The sequence below is a fragment of the Gossypium hirsutum genome, chromosome A08, assembly GCF_007990345.1.
Source record: "Gossypium hirsutum isolate 1008001.06 chromosome A08, Gossypium_hirsutum_v2.1, whole genome shotgun sequence".
NCBI lineage: Eukaryota > Viridiplantae > Streptophyta > Magnoliopsida > Malvales > Malvaceae > Gossypium > Gossypium hirsutum.
The window spans coordinates 105,748,834-105,768,832 of NC_053431.1; positions in this window are offsets into that span (position 1 = coordinate 105,748,834).

Genomic DNA, 19,999 nt, shown 5'->3' on the forward strand with positions numbered 1-19,999 from the left:
TAGGAACTGGTGCAGGAGTTTGTTGGTTGTGCACATTGCTTCTAGCTTTTTCTATATCTTTTTGTTGATAATAGGTCTTTTTCGGTTTTTTCGAGATTATCCCCTGAAGACATGTCGTTCTAGGAGATTGTTTCCAGAGGAGAATTGGTGACTACTTAATCTTCAGTCGAAAGTGTTGATGAGCTTGTGATTCCTGTGAGATTCTTTCGTTGCGCAGTTTCGATTGGGTCCCTTTATTGGGAATTTGGAGTGCCATTGGTTATGCCCCCTTGCTCATGTTAAGGCAATTCGGTTTGAGCAGTTCCAGCAACTCATGGGCTAACTCAAAGTGAGTTCGCATATAGAGGAGCCGATTACAAAAAAGGTCGGTGAATCTCTAGCCTTGGAACAAGACGTGTCGGTTGAAAGGAGTAGCTATTGGCCCTGCTACGATCCAGAATATGTTGAATGGAGAGGTAGAAGACAATGATAAATTCCTGAGCCAAATATGGAAGGAGCTCGACCGATGGAGGAATATCTGCAAGTGATGCCCTCGGAGTTAGAAATTATGAAGCAAGAATTTGAGAGGAAAATTTGGAGCTGAGAAAAGGATAGCAAAGCTGAAGAAGAAAAGATGTACTTGAGTTTAGATATCGATGTCTAGAAGATGGAGGTCGAAAAGAAAGAAAGAAAAGAGGAAATTGAAGAGGATAGAGATGATTGAAGAACACTACAAAAAGGCACAGTATCCTTGAGAAGAGCGAAAATAGAGGTCTTCAGATCAGTTGCAGAAAGAGTCCAAGAAGGAAGCTAGAGCTGAGACTGGAGAAAAGTTCAGGAGATGCAATCGCAGAATTGGATTAGAAGAAAGAATAAAGGTTGAAGCTAAATAACTAGCTTAAGATCCCTTCGTGGCATCGCACCATGATTTAGGTCGAGTTAAAAGACTAAAGAGTAAAGTGAAGATTTGGAAGCAGCATTGCAGGAAGGTAAACTTCAGATCGAGAACTCGAGACGCAAGGAGATTATCTAAAGGGAGAGCTTCATCAGTCTAGAGGCAGATTAGAGAAAGGATCATGTCATGGAGAAGCCATAGCTCAGATTCGAGAGGTTGCTGAATATGTGCAAGACTTGGCAGTACGAGCCGATGTATTGAGTATGATGTGTGGGTCATCGTCAGACATAGGAAGAGAGTTAGCCTTTTATTAATAGAGTTAAAAACTTTGGGCATTAGGGCGAAAGCTACTTGTAATCCATTTATATGTAAAGATATTTTTTTCTAAATAAAGTTTTCTAAATGAGATTGAATCGAGATTGATGCCTTTGTGCATTCATACATTTCATTACATCATATCATATGCATTCAAGGTTATAGAAAGACCCTAATTAGTTAAAGTTTCTTTATAAAGGTAGAAAAGAAAAACTGGAAATCACACATCCTTACGGCACTCGCACTAAAACTAGAACATGGATCAAAGGTTTGAGCAGTTCAAAAGGATATGCAAGACCAGTTGAAGAGCAGTTGGCTAAAATGCAGAATGAGATGAGGAAAATGATGGAAGCTCAGAGGAATATAATGGCCGAAATGGCTAGTTACTGAGGGCCACTGATAAAGAAAGGCTCCTATGGCCATCACTGAAGAGGAAAATGAGGGTCTCCTCCAGGTTTTACACCGCCGCATGTATCATTGCAAACTGAGGCACCTCCTAAAGGCCATCTACTACTGTGAGGCCTCAGCATGGGCCAATTGATGCTGGTGTCCATGTGAATTTCCGGTTGGTTCAGGGCTTAATATGGGTGACAATCTTACTAATCCTCTTGTTCCCGATCTAGATATGGTGGAAAAGGAGGATTTGAAGGCCGAAGTGCAAGGCAATTGGATGAACACTGTAGATGGTTAGAAGAAAAGTTCAAGGCTTTGGAAGGATTGGCAATAATCATGGGGTTGATGCAAGGACTTAAGTCTGGTCCCAAACCTAGTGTTACCTCACAAATTAAAATGCCAGAATTTGAAAAGTACAATGGCACTACTTGCCCAGAGGCCCACATCACAATGTTTTGCAGAAGGATGACGGGGTATGTAAACAATGATCAGCTATTGATCTATTGTTTTCAAGATAGTTTGATAGGAGCAGCACCAGATGGTACAATCAGTTGAGCCGGGCTAGAATAAGTTCATGGAAGATCTTGCACAAGCCTTCGTGCAACAGTACAATCATGTAACAAACATGACCCCTGACAGGATTACCCTGCAAAACATGGAGAAGAAGCCTAATGAGAATTTTAGGCAATATGCACAGAGGTGGAGAGAGGTAGCGATGCAGGTTCAACCACCACTGTTGGAGAGGAGACCACTATGTTATTTATTAATACTCTGAAAGCCCAATTTATTACTCATATGATTGGAAGCACTACTAAAAGTTTTACGGACATAGTTATGGCAGGAGAGATGATAGAGAATGCCATAAGAGGAGGAAGAATTGAGGGGGAAGTAGCCAAAAGATCAGCCCCAAGAAGAAAAGACAACGAGGTAAACAATAAAGTGATTTTAATTCAAAATCAGTCATAGTTAGCCAGCCCAAGTAGCCACAGTTGGGCAACAAGGCTCTCAAAAGTAGGAATCCAACACTAGGCATGAGAGGATGCAATTTACGCCTATACCTGTGACGTATAGGGAGCTCTATCAAAATCTATATGATGGCATGCTATAGCCCCTTTCCATTAAAACCATTACAACCTCCGTATCCTAAATGGTATGATGCAAATGCCAGATGTGAGTATCATGCTGGATATCGGGCACTCAATCGAGAATGTACTGGATTCAAGAAGCCGTAGAGGTGATCAAGAATGGGTTTTGAAATAGAGTACCCAAATACTGAGAATCTTTGCCGAACATGACAACAGGATAAATGCCATTGGTGAAGCGGAAAAAGGAAAAAAAATGTTGATGAGATAAGGATGCCTATGAGGGTAATTGGAGAGATGATGAAGAGAGTATGTTGACCTCTAAAAATACGAAAGAAAGAACGTGGACTACGGGGTTCGTGAAGATTGCGAGAATTCAAGCCTTGGTGCAAGGTTCATAGACAACAAAGAGCTACAGGTTTGAAGTAGCTCTATGAAAAGCAAGTATGTGTGCTGGAAATGAACAGCAAAGAACCAGCGGACCAAGGATCATTATCTCCCTGCCAGGGATAATGAAATGGGGACACCAGCAGCGCCCAAGGTTATTATCCATACACCTACTCCTTTCCCTTACAAGGATAGCAAGAAAGTACCATGGGGTTATGACTGTAGCGTGACGGTGCCGGGAGAGGGAAACATAGCCAGCGCATCTAAAGATGTATGAGATGAAGGTTCCCATACGCGGAGTGGGAAGTGTTATGATATGGGGGACGTCAGAGTAGAGCCCACAAAACCAAGAATGTTGAAATAAGAAAAGAGTGAAGTACCTGTTAACGAGCCAGTGAGAGAGGAGGAAGCTAAGGAATTTTTAAAGTTCCTTAAGCATAGTGAGTACAGGTGGTCGAGCAGTTGCGTAAGCAACCAGCACGCATATCGGTTTTAGCCTTACTACTAAGCTCTGAAGTGCATCGAGAAGCGTTGTTGAAGGTACTCAACGAGACATATGTCACTCATGATATTCTGTCAATAAGTTGGACCGGTTGATAAATAACATCAGTGCTGATAATTTCATCTACTTCAATGATGATGAATTCCACCTGGGGGCATAGGGTCAACTAAGGCTTTGCACATCACCACTCGTTGCAAAGGATACACGCTTCCAAGTGTACTCGTTGATAATGGGTCCGCTTTGAACGTCCTTCCATTATCTACATTGAACAGATTACCCATCGACAGTTCGCACATAAAGACATGTCATAATGTGGTAAGAACCTTTGACGGAACTGAAAGGAAAGTAATGGGACGAATTGACATCCCTCTGGAGATTGGACCAAATACGTATGAAGTTGACTTCCTGGTAATGGATATCAAGCCCTCCTATAATTGTTTGTTGGGGAGGCCACGGATACACTCGGCAGGAGCGGTGCCTTCTTCACTGCACCAAAAATTGAAGTTGGTGACTGATGGACGCTTGATAACCATCAATGCAGAGGAGGACATCATAGCAGCCGTCACTAGTAAACCTCCTTATGTGGAGACAAATGAGGAGGCTATCGAGTGTTCTTTTCGTTCCTTGGAAATTGTTAATGCTACCTTCATTTCGGAGGGAAGCGAGGTGCCGATTCCCAGAATGTCTAGAGCAACAAGGATGGCCCTGCAAGTAATGATGGGGAAAGGAGCATTGCCAGGAAAAGGACTAGGAAACAGTTGCAAGGAGGGATTCAAGTCCCAAAATTGATAGAGAAGAAGGATCACTTTGGTTTGGGTTTTAAGCCAGACCATAAACAAAAGAGACAGGAGATGGAAAAGCGTCAAGCAAGAAGGAAGACGCGTTTGAACGGAGGAGAAGTAAAGTAGTAACTGATGACATTCCCACCTATATCCAAAACCTTTAAGTCAGGAGGGTTGCTGGTAGAAGAGAGTCATCAAATCAATGTTGTACATAGTGAGTGGTTTGGACAGGAAAACCTTGAGGGTATTCACCCTTACGAACTGGGGTGCTCTCTAAACAATTGGACTGCGGAGGATCTTCCTGTAGTCTTTAGAAATTTTTTAGAGTAATTCTCGAAACATGTTTATTACTCTAGGGCCTAGGAGTAGTAAGATTATGTTTGTGAAATAGGCTTATGTTCATCTGTTATTATTCAAATAAAACATAACTTTTATCAATTTAAAGAGTATTGCTTCAATTTTATCAACCAATATTCCTTTAAATTCTAACAACTCTTATTCTTTATTCATAGCACATAAACGATCATTCTTAAATTCATTCATTCCTTGTATATTCTTTCATATCCCTCACATGTCTCTAGATATCAATGATATGAGCACTAATACTGCGCTCCTGATTTCTCTTGTGAGCAAGACATGTGTTTAGAGGAGCCTCAGGATTTGAAGATGTTCAAGATTGTGACGTATCTCTCGATCTATTAAGAATGGTAAAACAGGAGGAGAAACAAATCATGCCACATGAAAAGAGGCAATAGAGAATATAGCCCTAGAGGAAGGGAAGGAGGTGAAATTGGAACATTGATCGTTAATGACACAAGGCGTAGCTTGATTGAGTTGCTTCAGGAATTCAAGGATATCTTTGCATGGTCTTATCAGGATATGCCCGGATTGAGTACTGACATTGTAGTACATCGTCTTCCGATAAGACAAGAATGTAAACCGGTCCAACAGAAGTTGCGAAGGATGCGGCCAGACATGTCCTGAAAATAAAAGATGAGGTCAAGAAGCAGTTTGATGCAGGATTTTGCAGGAAGTGAAGTACTCTGAATGGGTAGCTAATATTGTACCTGTCCCTAAGAAAGATGGGAAGGTACGAATGTGCGTTGATTACAGAGATCTAAACAAAACAAGCCCAAAGGATAATTTTCCTCTGCCACACATCGACACTTTAGTAGACAACACAGCGAGAGATTCGTTGTTCTCCTTCATGGACGGCTTTTCAGGATACAATCAGATAAAGATGCATCCGGAGGATATGGATAAAACTACTTTCATAACATTGTGGGGCACCTTTTGTTATAAAGTAATGCCGTTTGGGTTAAAGAACGCAGGGGCAACATACCAACGAGCCATGGTAAACTTGTTTCATGACATGATACATAAGGATATTGAGGTATACGTTGATGATATGATCGCCAAGTCGCAAAAAAGAGAAAGAACACATTGAGGTCTTGAGAAGATTGTTCTTAAGGTTGAGAAAATTTCAGTTGAAGCTCAATCCAGCAAAGTGCACATTTGGAGCCAGATCGGGGAAGTTATTAGGCTTTGTAGTCAGTGAAAAGGGAATTGAAGTTGACTCAGACAAGGTCAGAGCCATACGGGAGTTGCCTCCACCACGTACTCAAAAAGAAGTTCGAGGATTCCTAGGAAGGTTGAATTACATTGCTCGGTTCATTTCACAATTGACTGAGAAATGTGATCCTATCTTTCGTCTCCTCAGAAAGCACAATCAAGGTGCTTGGGATGAAGAATGCCAGAATGCTTTTGAGAAAGTCAAGCAGTATTTGTTGAATGCTCCAGTGTTATCTCCGCCTAGTCCAGATAAACCGTTAATACTATACTTGTCAGTGTTCAGCAATTCTATGGGATGTGTGCTTGGTCAGCATGACGAGTCAGGGAAAAGGGAAAAGGCAGTTTATTATCTTAGTAAGAAATTCACTGACTATGAAATGAGATATTCACCAATCGAAAAGTTGTGCTGTGCGTTGATTTGGACCACACGGAGATTAAGACAGTACATGCTATACCATACTACTTGACTCATCTCAAAATTAGATCCATTAAAATACATGATGGAATCAACGGCTTTAAATGGAAGAATGGCGAGATGGAAAATTTTGCTTTCAGAGTTCGATATAGTCTATGTAAGTCAGAAGGCTATCAAAGGAAGTGCGGTGGCAGACTTCTTGGCCAGCAGAGCTTTGAAGGATTACGAGACATTGAATTTTGATTTTCCAAATGAGGAGCTAATGTGTATAGCAGCAACTGAAGATTCTCCATGGAAGCTAAATTTTGATGGGGCTTCTAATGCAGTCAGAAAGGGAATTGGGGCAGTCTTGGTATCCCTGAATAGCGACCATTACCCGTTCACGTGCAAGTTGGATTTTGACTGTACAAATAATATGGCTGAATACAAAGCATGCGTCATGGGGCTCTAAGCAGCCATAGAAAGAGGCATAAAAACCCTAGAAGTATATGGAGATTCTGCGTTGGTAATCTATCAGCTAATAGGTGAATGGGAGACAAGGGACCCTAAATTAATCAATTATCGAATGGTAGTTTTGGGGTTACTAAGAGAGTTTGATGACATCACCTTCAGCTATCTCCCACGAGATGAGAATCAGATGACAGATGCTTTAGCAACCTTGACTTCAATGATTAAGGCAAACAAAGAGGAAGAGATGAGACTAGTTCAAATGAGTGTCTATGAATTTCCAGTTAGCTGTTGTAACCTTGAAGAGGAAGAAAAGGATGACAATCCTTGGTATCAGGATATATTGTGATATGTAAGAGATTGTAAATATCCAGTACAGGCATCCGAAAATGACAAATGAACCCTGAGAAGGTTAGCTTGTGACTATGTTTTGGACGGGGATGTTCTGTACAAGAGAAGGAAAGACCAAGTACTTTTGAGATGTGTCGATGCTGTGGAAGCCAAGCTAATTCTAGAAGAGGTTCATGAAGGTATATGTGGTACGCATGCAAATGGGTTCACGATGGCAAGACAAATCATGAGGTTTGGCTATTACTGGGCCACTATAGAAGGAGACTGTATCAACTATGCCAAAAAATGCCATAAGTGTCAGATTTATGGGGACAAAATTCGTGTACCACCCTCACCTTTACATGTCATGACGTCTCCATGGCCATTTTTCATGTGGGGCATGGATGTCATCGGACCAATATCACCGAAAGCTTCGAATGGACATCAGTTTATTTTCGTAATGATTGACTACTTTACAAAATGGGTAGAGACTGCTTCTTACGCAAATGTTACTAAGTTAGCTGTAAGTCAATTTTTGAAGAAGGAAATCATTTGTCGGTATGGAATGCCTGAGAGGATCATATCCGACAATGCATTGAATTTGAACAACAAAACGATAGCAGAGGTTTGCGACCAGTTCAAAATCAAGCATCACAACTCTTCACCCTATCGTCCAAAGATGAATGGGGCAGTGGAGGCTGCCAATAAGAATATTAAGAAAATAGTGGGAAAGATGACTGAGACTTATAGGGATTGGCATGAAAAGCTACCGTTTGCACTCTTGGCCTATCGAACATCTTTTAGAACTTCTACTGGGGCAACTCCGTTCTCGTTAGTTTACGAGATGGAAGTAGTTTTACCTATTGAAGTGGAAATACCTTCTCTCCGAATTTTAACAGAGATAAGGTTAGATGAAGCTGAATGGGTTCAGTCTCGATATGACCAGCTAAACTTGATTGAGTAAAAGAGGTTGAAGGCTATCCGACATGGTCAGATGTACCAAAAGCGTATGATGCGAGCTTATGATAAAAAGGTTCGTCCAAGGGAATTCCATGAGGGGGACCTTGTGCTAAAGAAAATCCTTCCCATTCAGAAGGATTTTAGAGGAAAATGGTTTCCAAATTGGGAGGGGCCATACGTCGTGAAGAAAGCTTTTTCTGGTGGTGCATTAATTTTGACAGAAATGGATGGAAAGAGTCTACCCAATCCGGTGAACTCAGACTCAGTCAAAAAGTACTTTGTCTAAAAGAGAAAAGAATCCAAGGTGAAAACCCGCAAAGGGAGCCTTGAATTTTAAAAAAAATAAAAAAATAAAATAAAATAGAGAGGCCAAGGTGAAAACCCACAAAGGGCACCTTGTGACCAAAGGGATTTTGAGTTGAAAACCCGAAAGGGCAGCTCAAATTTTGAAGGGCACACAGCAACCTTGCTATATTTGACTTGACAGAGAGTGAGGCACAGTGTACATTGGGGCATCAACAAAGTACTTTGGATCTTTTAAACACATGTCGAACTCAAGAAAGGCTTCGGGGAACTAATGTATAGACGCTCAAGCGACGATATTTCGAGCATCTGATTTTTATCCTGTTTGCTATCTTTAGATTTTATTTCTTCTTAAAGATATGCTATGATACTTATTTCCTTTGTATTGTTAACAATTCAAATCCAATTATTCTCAAAGATTTACTCATCTTCCGATATTTTTAAAGTATGTTGCATTGAAATAATGATAGATGAATTAAAATATTTTCACAAATGAAGTTTTGCACATTACTTTGGAAATTTCTAGATAATACAAGAAACTAAAACAGGACAATTGTTTGAGAAATTCACGTAACTAAGGGATGAAGGAACTTGAGGGATTTCTTTCTTCCAGTCCAAAAAGAAATGGATGATTCAATTCTTACAGACATCCTCAATAGATCATAGTATTGGAGGAAGGCCTACAAGCTGAGTAAGAATAAAATTTTGAGAAAGACAAATGAAGGAATGAATGATGACACCTGAGATAGGGGTCATATTCACAGCACTTTGCATCATAACATGTTAAGGACATTCGACTCATTTCAATCATAGCATACTTAGGCATAGGCACATACTCATCTTACAGGTCATGTCCTCTAGGGGACAATGAAGATCAAAGATTTCGACATGGCATCCCTGTGTTTATGGGAAACAAATTGAAGACAACAGATCTAGACTTCAGACATTTATGCTGAAGCAGATCTAAGATGATTTGGTATTCTTGTGTTTACAAGAAACAAATCGAGGACATAGCAGATTTGACTCTCAGACGTTCTCAAATATAGCAGATCTAACCTTCAGATGTTTATACTGAAGCAGATCCAAGATGATTTGGTATTCTTGTGTTTACAAGGAACAAATCGAGGACATAGCATATTTGACTCTCAGACATTCTAAAATATAACAGATCTAACCTTCAGATGTTTATACTGAAGCAGATCCAAGATGATTTGGTATTCTTGTGTTTACAAGAAACAAATCGAGGACATAGCAGATTTGACTCTCAGACGTTCTCAAATATAGCAGACCTAACCTTCAGATGTTTATACTGAAACAGATCCAAGATGATTTGGTATTTTTGTGTTTACAAGGAGCAAATCGAGGACATTGCAGATATGACTCTCAAATGTTCTCAAACAGACTCAAGATGGTTTGGCATCCTTGTGCTTACAAGGAACAAATCGAGGACCTTGCAGATATGACTCTCAAATGTTCTCAAACAGACTCAAGATGGTTTAGGCATCCTTGTGCTTACAAGGAACAAATTGATGACATAGCAGATCTGACTCTCAGACGTTCTCAAATATAGCAGATCTAACCTTCAGATTTTTATACTGAAGCAGATCCAAGATGATTTAGCATCCTTGTGCTTACAAGGAACAAATCGAGGACCTTGCAGATATGACTCTCAAATGTTCTCAAACAGACTCAAGATGGTTTAGGCATCCTTGTGCTTACAAGGAACAAGTCGAGGACCTTGCAGATATGATTCTCAAATGTTCTCAAACAGACTCAAGATGATTTGACATCCTTACAAATCGAAGAAGCAGACTCAGTGTCTCTGTGTTCGGCAGAAAATAGATCAAAGATATCAACATAGCATTCTTGAGGTCATAGGGAGAAGGTATAAGACCATTCGAGGAAAAGATCGCAAAGATTGGGCTAGGCCGGGCAAATTTGGTCCTTTATGGTCTTTGCTCAATTCCTATTACATAACAATGAGCAAAGAGGGGCAGCTGTAATCACCAAAATTTGCCCGGATTATTAAAACTGAAAAATTAATGGATAAATAAATAAATATTTATTTATTTAATTTAAACAGTCCATAAAAGTTTTTTTACAAAGCCTAAATACACAGACCCAACAGCCAAATTTTACTAGACTAGCCGAGCCTAAACTAAGTCCCAAACAGTTGCAATGGACCCGTTATAGACTGGTAGCCCAAAACACCTCTACCCATTACAAACCCAAAATTTCCAGAGGCCCCATTGGCCTAAACATCTGTAGACCCAGGCAGGAAACCCTAGGGTTTCTGCCCTCTTTCTTCTCGCGCCGCAAACAGAAGGTTCTAGAAGCCAAGCCTCATGACTCTTCAGCTCCTACTGTTCCAGCTACCCCATCAAGGCCATGATTCCAGGCCCCAAGTCACGCCGAGATCAACGCCACCAGTGGACCATCGTCAAGCCTTTGCCATTGCCGGATTTTTCGCAAATACCTGCAAGACAATACAAAGGACACAAAAGCAGAGAAGGAAACACAGCAGATACATAGAGCAAGAAAAAGGAGACTAAAAAGTATCTCAGCAAATCAAGGTCAAAGATACATTGAGTAAGAAATAGAAAGAAATAGAAGATTTCTTTCCCAATTTTTGTAATAAATAGTGGCTATAAAAGCTCGAATTAAACCAATGTAAAGGGGGGAAACGAATAAAAAAATAGTTTCAAAGGTGATTTTTGTTTTTATATTTTTGCCTTTCATTTCTCTATTGTCAGTATTGAAACATCTGAATGTTTATATGTATATATATACAAAAAGTACTTTTAAAAAGAAAAGAGAGGAGGTTACCTAATGAACGACGAGCGAAAGGAAGGATTTTTCAAACCCTAGCCACCGTGTACGGTGGTTCTTAGGGTGGCGCGTGCGCACGTGACTGAAGCGTGGCCAACGGAGGCCAGAGTCGGAGTTCCCCTCCTCCCTCTCTCTTTCATAGAATTTCTCTGAGTTTTTTTAGCAGGCTTCTAAATGTTTTTTTAGTCAAAATATGACTTATATAGCCTACATAAAACGGTGTCGTTTTAAAACGACCAGAACCGCGCGTTGACCGGATTACCCGGGGAGGATCCGCGCATTTTTTTAAATAGGGATAATTGCTCAGTTAGTCCTTTTATTCTTTGTTACGATTATAATTGCGCTCTATTTTATTTATGATTTGGCCCTATTGTTTTGTCTCAATTTTGATTTAGTCCCTACAGTAACTGCTATAAATCCAAGATTAAAACGCAGCCGTTTTGGGAATGGGGCAATTTGCCCAATAAGTCCTTTTGCTTTACGCGCTTTTTAATTAAGACCTTAATTCAGTTTATTTCTCTTAAATTCGCCCAGTAACTTTACTAAACTTTAAATCTAGCCCTTATATATTTATTATCATTATTATATATATTCCATATACTATTTTTTTTATTTTTATACTATATATGATAAGATTATTTTACCATATAATTATTTACGTTATCTATTATTTTTAACAGATTATTATTATTTTATATCATTATTTTTATTTTTACTTGTATTATATATTATTTATTTATACATATTATTTTTATATATAAACATTCATTATTTTATATTATGTCTATTATATTTCTTATGTATTTAAGTTATTTTTTTAGCATTTATTTTATTTCTATTACTTATTTTTCTCTATATATATGTTATGTGTATCATATATTATCTACTATATTATTTATGTTTATATTATTCATTATACTATTTAAAATTTTAAGATTTGTAAATTAAACAATTTTTTAACTCATACTATATATATGTATTAAATTATTAATTATTTATTTATTATGTATTATTTTATTTTAAAATGATGTTTTTACATTATGTGTTATTTTATAAAATCTTTTACATATTTTTATCCCTTTTTTTAAGAAAAGCTCAATATATTTTATATACAATTATTATTCTTTTATAAATATTTTATTATGATGTGTTATATTGTATAGCAAATACTATTTCAAGAATTATCATTAAATATCGTGTCTTTATTTGTGTTATATGTATACTTTGTTAATAATAACCCATTTCATTGGATTTTATTTTGTATATACCATGCGTTAAATGTTCTTTCATCTATTATTTGATATTACATTTCATGAACATGTACATTGATATAATATTACTCCTTTTTGCATATCATGCATTATTTAATTATTACTTTGTATGTTTGTATATTTGTTCATTCTTAACACATGTTATATATCTTTGTATGCATATTGTAATATTTGCTTTATATGTATTATTCTTTATTTCATTGCCATCATTTTGATTAAATGCATGTATTATTTACCTGTTACAATAATATGTTACTAGGTATGGTTCATAATGCAATATAATTCTCCACACTTCACTTTAAAAAGAGGGGGCATCAAAGTCTTCAAAAATACAAAAAGGCAATGCTTGATGTTTTGAAACTTCGAGAAAGTAGTGCCCTAACTTATTGAGTTGCGACTCTTCTCGTCGAGTTCTAATAATCAAGTACCCTTCTAAGTTTTTAAAGGTTTTCAAAATGTAAGCGACTGTCTTGGAATTTCAAAGCAATATGTCCTAACTTACTGGATGTGGTGTTTTGTTGTTTCGAGATAGGGATTTTGTAACACCCCGTACCCGAGACCGTTGCTGGAGTCGGACACGAGGGGTTCACAGACTAAATTTACTTATTTTTACAGTCCATTTAAATATTTCAAGACAAGTTGGTTACTGCATCACTGTCGCCTTAAAAATCACATCTTGAGTTTCAAAACTCGAAAACCAGTTTCGTAAATTTTTCCTGAAACTAGACTCAAAAAGGAATCTATACATATAAGGCATGACTCCTAATTATCTCTGGTTAATTTATGATGAATTTCCAAAGTCGGAACAGGGAATCTAGAAACCGTTCTGGCCCTGTCTCACGAAAACTTAAATATCTCATAATATACTGTTCATATGATCGTTTCGTTACTTTCCTATGAAAATAGATTCATCAAGGTTCGATTAAATAATTTATTCACTATTTAATTCCATTCCTACTATTTTTAGTGATTTTTCACATTCACGTCACTGCTGCTATCAGCATCTATTTTTAAGGTAGACTTTACCTATTACATGGTTTCCATGATTCAACTAGCCCTTTTGCATGAATAGCACAAAATATGATCATGATTAACCATTCCAATGGCTAATCGTTCCCAAACATTTCCATACCTCTTAATGAACATCATACAAGACGATTATAATACTAAGCTCAAAGTGTATATAAGCTATTTTCGCATGGCTATCCAAATTTATACAAAACCAAAGGGTCCATGACCAACAACAAAACGGGTAGTCCTATACATGCCATTTCAAAGTTCAACCAAAAGTGTACCAAAGGGGCTTTGATAGTGTGGGCGACTTCGACTTCAATAATCCCGAGTCTGATAGCTGACGAACCAAAATCTATAAAACAGAGGTTCAAAGAACGGAGTAAGCATTTAATGCTTAGTAAGTTTGAGCCATAAAATTAGACACAACTAAAGTGTAGCATTCATATGGCTAAACAGATAATTTCATATGCACAAATTCTCAATATCATACTTACTTCACATCACCAACCCTTATATTCATACACAAAAGATCAACTTAGCCAAAGGCCGGTAGCTCATTTATCGACTGAGTGAATACTAATTGTAAGGGCTCAACTAAATCAATGCATATACGAGACATACCTCATTGTTGGGATTTTACGAGCATGTTAATTGAAACTATTACAGCAAGGTCGCTCATTCCCAAGCCAAGTACCTTCGGGATTTAACCGGATATAGCTACTCGCTCAATGCCTTCGGGACATAGCCCGGATATAGTAACTCGCACAATTGCCTTCGGGACTTAGCCCGGATATAGTAACTCGCACAAATGCCTTCGGGACTTAGCCCGGATATAGTAACTCGCACAAATGCCTTCGGGACTTAGCCCGGATGTAATAACTCGCGTAAATGCCTTCGGGACTTAGCCCGGAACTAGTCACTAGCGCAAAATACCTTCGAGACTTAGCCCGGTTATCATCCAAATATTCATGCACATATCAATAAATCATGACACATCTATATTTCATTTTCATAATTAGAGTTCAAACATAAGTCACGTATTAAGCAAACCCATTTTCGGCTCACTAGCCACATACAAACAGCATGGTTTACTTTGCTTTATGACACTATCTCTCTGCACATACATTATGACTTAATCAAATCATAAACTAAGTCTCATTGCTCGAAAACTTACCTCAGATGTTGTCGAACGATTTCGATGGCTATTCGACCACTTTTTCCTTCCCTTTATCGGATTTAGTCCTTTGCTCTTGAGCTTAATTTAACAAATAAATTGATTTAATCATTTGAGCATCAAAAGAGGAACTCAAGGTACTTAGCTCATATATATACATTAGACACTAAAGTCACATACATATGAAATCATGAATCAACTCAACATATTAGCCAATATTCACCTTAGCCGAATTTTCTAAGTCAAGATAAAGCCATCAATATGTTTACCTATGGCCGAACATACACATCAACCTATGTACTCATTCATGTGGTCGAGTATATATATTCCAATATGATTTCATTTCCATTTCGTTTAACACTTAACTTTTACCACATATCAAATAACCCATTTCTTTACTCATGTGGCCGATTATATTCGGTCATGCATACACAAATAAAAAAAAATCAATTTGGAGACTCTATCAATCCAACATACATTCGGCAATAGTCCATAATTCTCTCTCTCGGCCACTCATTTCCCACTTAACAAAGCTTCCATTCGAACTCATTAGTGAGTATCAATTAACTTAAGCTATCTTTTAAACCTTTATTTATCACTTCATGCCAAACCAAAGACCACATTCAGCACTTTCATCCACCATTCTACCAAGCATACAATATTCAACCACAACCAATTCACATTCGGCCCTAGTTCATAACAAGGTAGCCGAATTCTTTTTATGGTTCAAACACTCATCCATCATCATTCACCTAACTTTAACATGAAACAACAAAACTCACCAACACAACATCTAGCATCCACCAAGAAGACAACACCCATGGCCGAGTATCATCTCCCTCACATAGCAAAGATTTAGACCATGGGCTAGGTAGGACTCAAGCTAACAACTAAAATATACATAAATCTCATGGAGCAACATCAAACATACCTTAGCCTAGTTACATGCATGGCCGAACCTCTTCAACCTTTCTTCTTCCTTTCTCCTTAAAGTTTTCGGCCAAAGATGTTCAAGGATGAACATTTTTTTTGTTTTCTTTTCTTCAACTCACGGCAATGGGGGGGGGGAACAATCACACACATTCTTTCTTTCTTTTTTTCATCATATTCCCTTTCATTATTTTATTACCATGCTCCTTATTTTATTTTTCCTAACATACATCACTAACATAACATGTTTGTGACATGTTTCCACCCATAGCATGGCCGGCCACTATGCTTTAATTTGGCTAATTTGACATGCAAGGACAAGCACTTTCCCACATATATTAATAGGCCACTTGAACACTTGCCTAGCATATTTTTAAATTGTCTCACATAAGTCCCTACTAATAAATTTCACATACACTGACCAAATTAAAGTATGGAACTATCACACAAGCATTTACGCACATCATAAACACAGAATATAACCTTTAATTATTTATAAGACTCGGTTTCGTGGTCCCGAAACCACTTTCCGACTAGGGTCAATTTAGGGCTGTCACATCTCTCCCCCACTTAAGAAATTTTCGTCCCCGAAAATCTTACCGGTGAAGAGGTTTGGGTATCATTCTTTCATAGAGTTCTCGGTTTCCCAAGTAGCTTCTTCGATTCCGTGTTTGAGCCATAACACTTTTACTAACGGAACCCTTTTGTTTCGCAACTCTTTCACTTCACGAGCTAGGATACGAATTGGTTCTTCTTCATAACTCATATCGGTTTGAATTTCAACCTCGGAGGGACTTATTATGTGCGAAGGATCAGATCTGTAACGTCGAAGCATCGAAACATGAAAAACATTGTGGATCGTTTCAAGTTCAGGGGGTAAAAGCAACCTGTATGCAACTGGACCAACTCGTTCGGAGATTTCGTACGGCCCAATGAATCTCGGACTCAATTTGCCCTTACGGCCAAATCTGAGTATCTTTTTCCAAGGTGAAACCTTAAGAAACACTTTGTCTCCCACCTGATACTCAATATCTCTTCGTTTCAAATTCGCGTACGACTTCTGACGATCTGTGGCTGCCTTCAGACTTTCACGGATTACTTTTACTTTCTGTTCAGCATCTTTAATCAAATCAACTCCGAAAATTTTACTTTCACCGAGCTCGGTCCAAAACAATGGTGTACGGCATTTGCGACCGTACAAAGCCTTGTAAGGTGCCATCTTAATACTTGATTGAAAACTATTGTTGCAAGCGAATTCAATCAAAGGTAAATACTGTTCCCATGAACCACTAAACTCAAGGATGCAGCATCTCAACATATCCTCGAGTATCTGAATTATCCGCTCGGATTGACTATCGGTTTGGGGATGAAAAGCAGTGCTAAAATGTAGCTTGGTACCCAAAGCTTCCTGCAATTTCTTCTAAAATCGTGAGGTGAATCTTGGATCTCTATCCGACATGATAGAAATAGGTACCCCGTGTAATCTCACAATCTGAGAAAAATACAATTCAGCTAGTTTATCCATTGAAAAATCCGTGTGTACGGGAATAAAGTGAGCCGACTTAGTCAGTCTATCCACAACAACCCAAATCGCATCCTTCTTACTTGTCGATACTGAGTTCGAATGGAAGCTTTGTTAAGTGGGAAATGAGTGGCCGAGAGAGAGAATTATGGACTATTGCCGAATGTATGTTGGATTGATAGAGTCTCCAAATTGATTTTTTTATGTGTGTATGCATGACCAAATATAATCAGCCACATGAGTAAAGAAATGGGTTATTTGATATGAGGTAAAAGTTAAGTGTTAAACGAAATGGAAATGAAATCATATTGGAATATATATACTCGACCACATGAATGAGTACATAGGTTGATGTGTATGTTCGGCCATAGGTAAACATATTGATGGCTTTATCTTGACTTAGAAAATTCGGCTAAGGTGAATATTGGCTAATATGTTGAGTTGATTCATGATTTCATATGTATGTGACTTTAGTGTCTAATGTATATATATGAGCTAAGTACCTTGAGTTCCTCTTTTGATGCTCAAATGATTAAATCAATTTATTTGTTAAATTAAGCTCAAGAGCAAAGGACTAAATCCGATAAAGGGAAGGAAAAGTGGTCGAATAGCCATCGAAATCGTTCGACAACATCCGAGGTAAGTTTTCAAGCAATGAGACTTAGTTTATGATTTGATTAAGTCATAATGTATGTGCAGAGAGATAGTGTCATAAAGCAAAGTAAACCATGCTGTTTGTATGTGGCTAGTGAGCCGAAAATGGGTTTCCTTAATACGTGACTTATGTTTGAACTCTAATTATGAAAATGAAATATAGATGTGTCATGATTTATTGATATGTGCATGAATATTTGGATGATAACCGGGCTAAGTCTCGAAGGTATTTTGCGCTAGTGACTAGTTCCGGGCTAAGTCCCGAAGGCATTTACGCGAGTTATTACATCCGGGCTAAGTCCCGAAGGCATTTGTGCGAGTTACTATATCCGGGCTAAGTCCCGAAGGTATTTTGCGCTAGTGACTAGTTCCGGGCTAAGTCCCGAAGGCATTTGCGCGAGTTATTACATCCGGGCTAAGTCCCGAAGGCATTTGTGCGAGTTACTATATCCGGGATAAGTCCCGAAGGCATTTGTACGAGTTACTATATCCGGGCTAAGTCCCGAAGGCAATTGTGCGAGTTACTATATCCGGGCTATGTCCCGAAGGCATTGAGCGAGTAGCTATATCCGGTTAAATCCCGAAGGTACTTGGCTTGGGAATGAGCGACCTTGCTATAATAGTTTCAATTAATATGCTCGTAAAATCCCAGCAATGAGGTATGTCTCGTATATGCATTGATTTAGTTGAGCCCTTACAATTAGTATTCAATCAGTCGATAAATGAGCTACCGGCCTTTGGCTAAGTTGATCTTTTGTGTATGAATATAAGGGTTGGTGATGTGAAGTAAGTATGATATTGAGAATTTGTGCATATGAAATTATCTGTTTAGCCATATGAATGCTACACTTTAGTTGTGTCTAATTTTATGGCTCAAACTTACTAAGCATTAAATGCTTACTCCGTTCTTTGAACCTCTGTTTTATAGATTTTGGTTCGTCAGCTATCAGACTCGGGATTATTGAAGTCGAAGTCGCCCACACTATCAAAGCCCCTTTGGTACACTTTTGGTTGAACTTTGAAATGGCATGTATAGGACTACCCGTTTTGTTGTTGGTCATGGACCCTTTGGTTTTGTATAAATTTGGATAGCCATGCGAAAATAGCTTATATACACTTTGAGCTTAGTATTATAATCGTCTTGTATGATGTTCATTAAGAGGTATGGAAATGTTTGGGAACGATTAGCCATTGGAATGGTTAATCATGATCATATTTTGTGCTATTCATGCAAAAGGGCTAGTTGAATCATGGAAACCATGTAATAGGTAAAGTCTACCTTAAAAATAGATGCTGATAGCAGCAGTGACGTGAATGTGAAAAATCACTAAAAATAGTAGGAATGGAATTAAATAGTGAATAAATTATGTAATCGAACCTTGATGAATCTATTTTCATAGGAAAGTAACGAAACAATCATATGAACAGTATATTATGAGATATTTAAGTTTTTATGAGAAAAGGCCAGAACGGTTTCTGGATTCCCTGTTCCGACTTTGGAAATTCATCATAAATTAACCAGAGATAATTAGGAGTCATGCCTTATATGTATAGATTCCTTTTTGAGTCTAGTTTCAGGAAAAATTTACGAAACTGGTTTTCAAGTTTTGAAACTCAAGATATGCTTTTTAAGGCGACAGTGATGCAGTAACCAGCTTGTCTAGAAATTTTTAAATGGACTGTAAAAATAAGTAAATTTAGTCTGTGAACCCCTCGTGTCCGACTCTGGCAACGGTCTCGGGTACGGGGTGTTACAAATTTATTGGTATCAGAGCTACGGTTTAGTCGATTCTAGGACTATCGTAATGCATTTGGGTCTAGCTATACATGCCATTTTATGTGATTATTTGATAGTGTGGTGATTTCTGACATTTGCAAATGTGTTTATTTATAGTATTGGATCCCGATCCCGATCGAGCGGTAGCTGATGATCTTGAGAGTGTAGCGCCTGCTCCCGCACAAGGGACAGCGCTGGCGGACTCTCAACCTAATGCTAGTAATCCGAATGATGAAGCTAGACAAGCTTTCTATAGCGTGATGAATGATTGGTTCAACCAATACATTCTAACTAATACGGCTGTTCCACAACCTCCATTCCCGACAAATACCACCCCCGCACCTACAATACCTCCGGTAACTGACCAAATAAGGTCAAATAAGCCCCCAGTTGACAGAATCTGAAAACACGGGGCTACTGAATTTAAAGCTACGAACAGCGATGATGCCGAGCAAGATGAATTTTG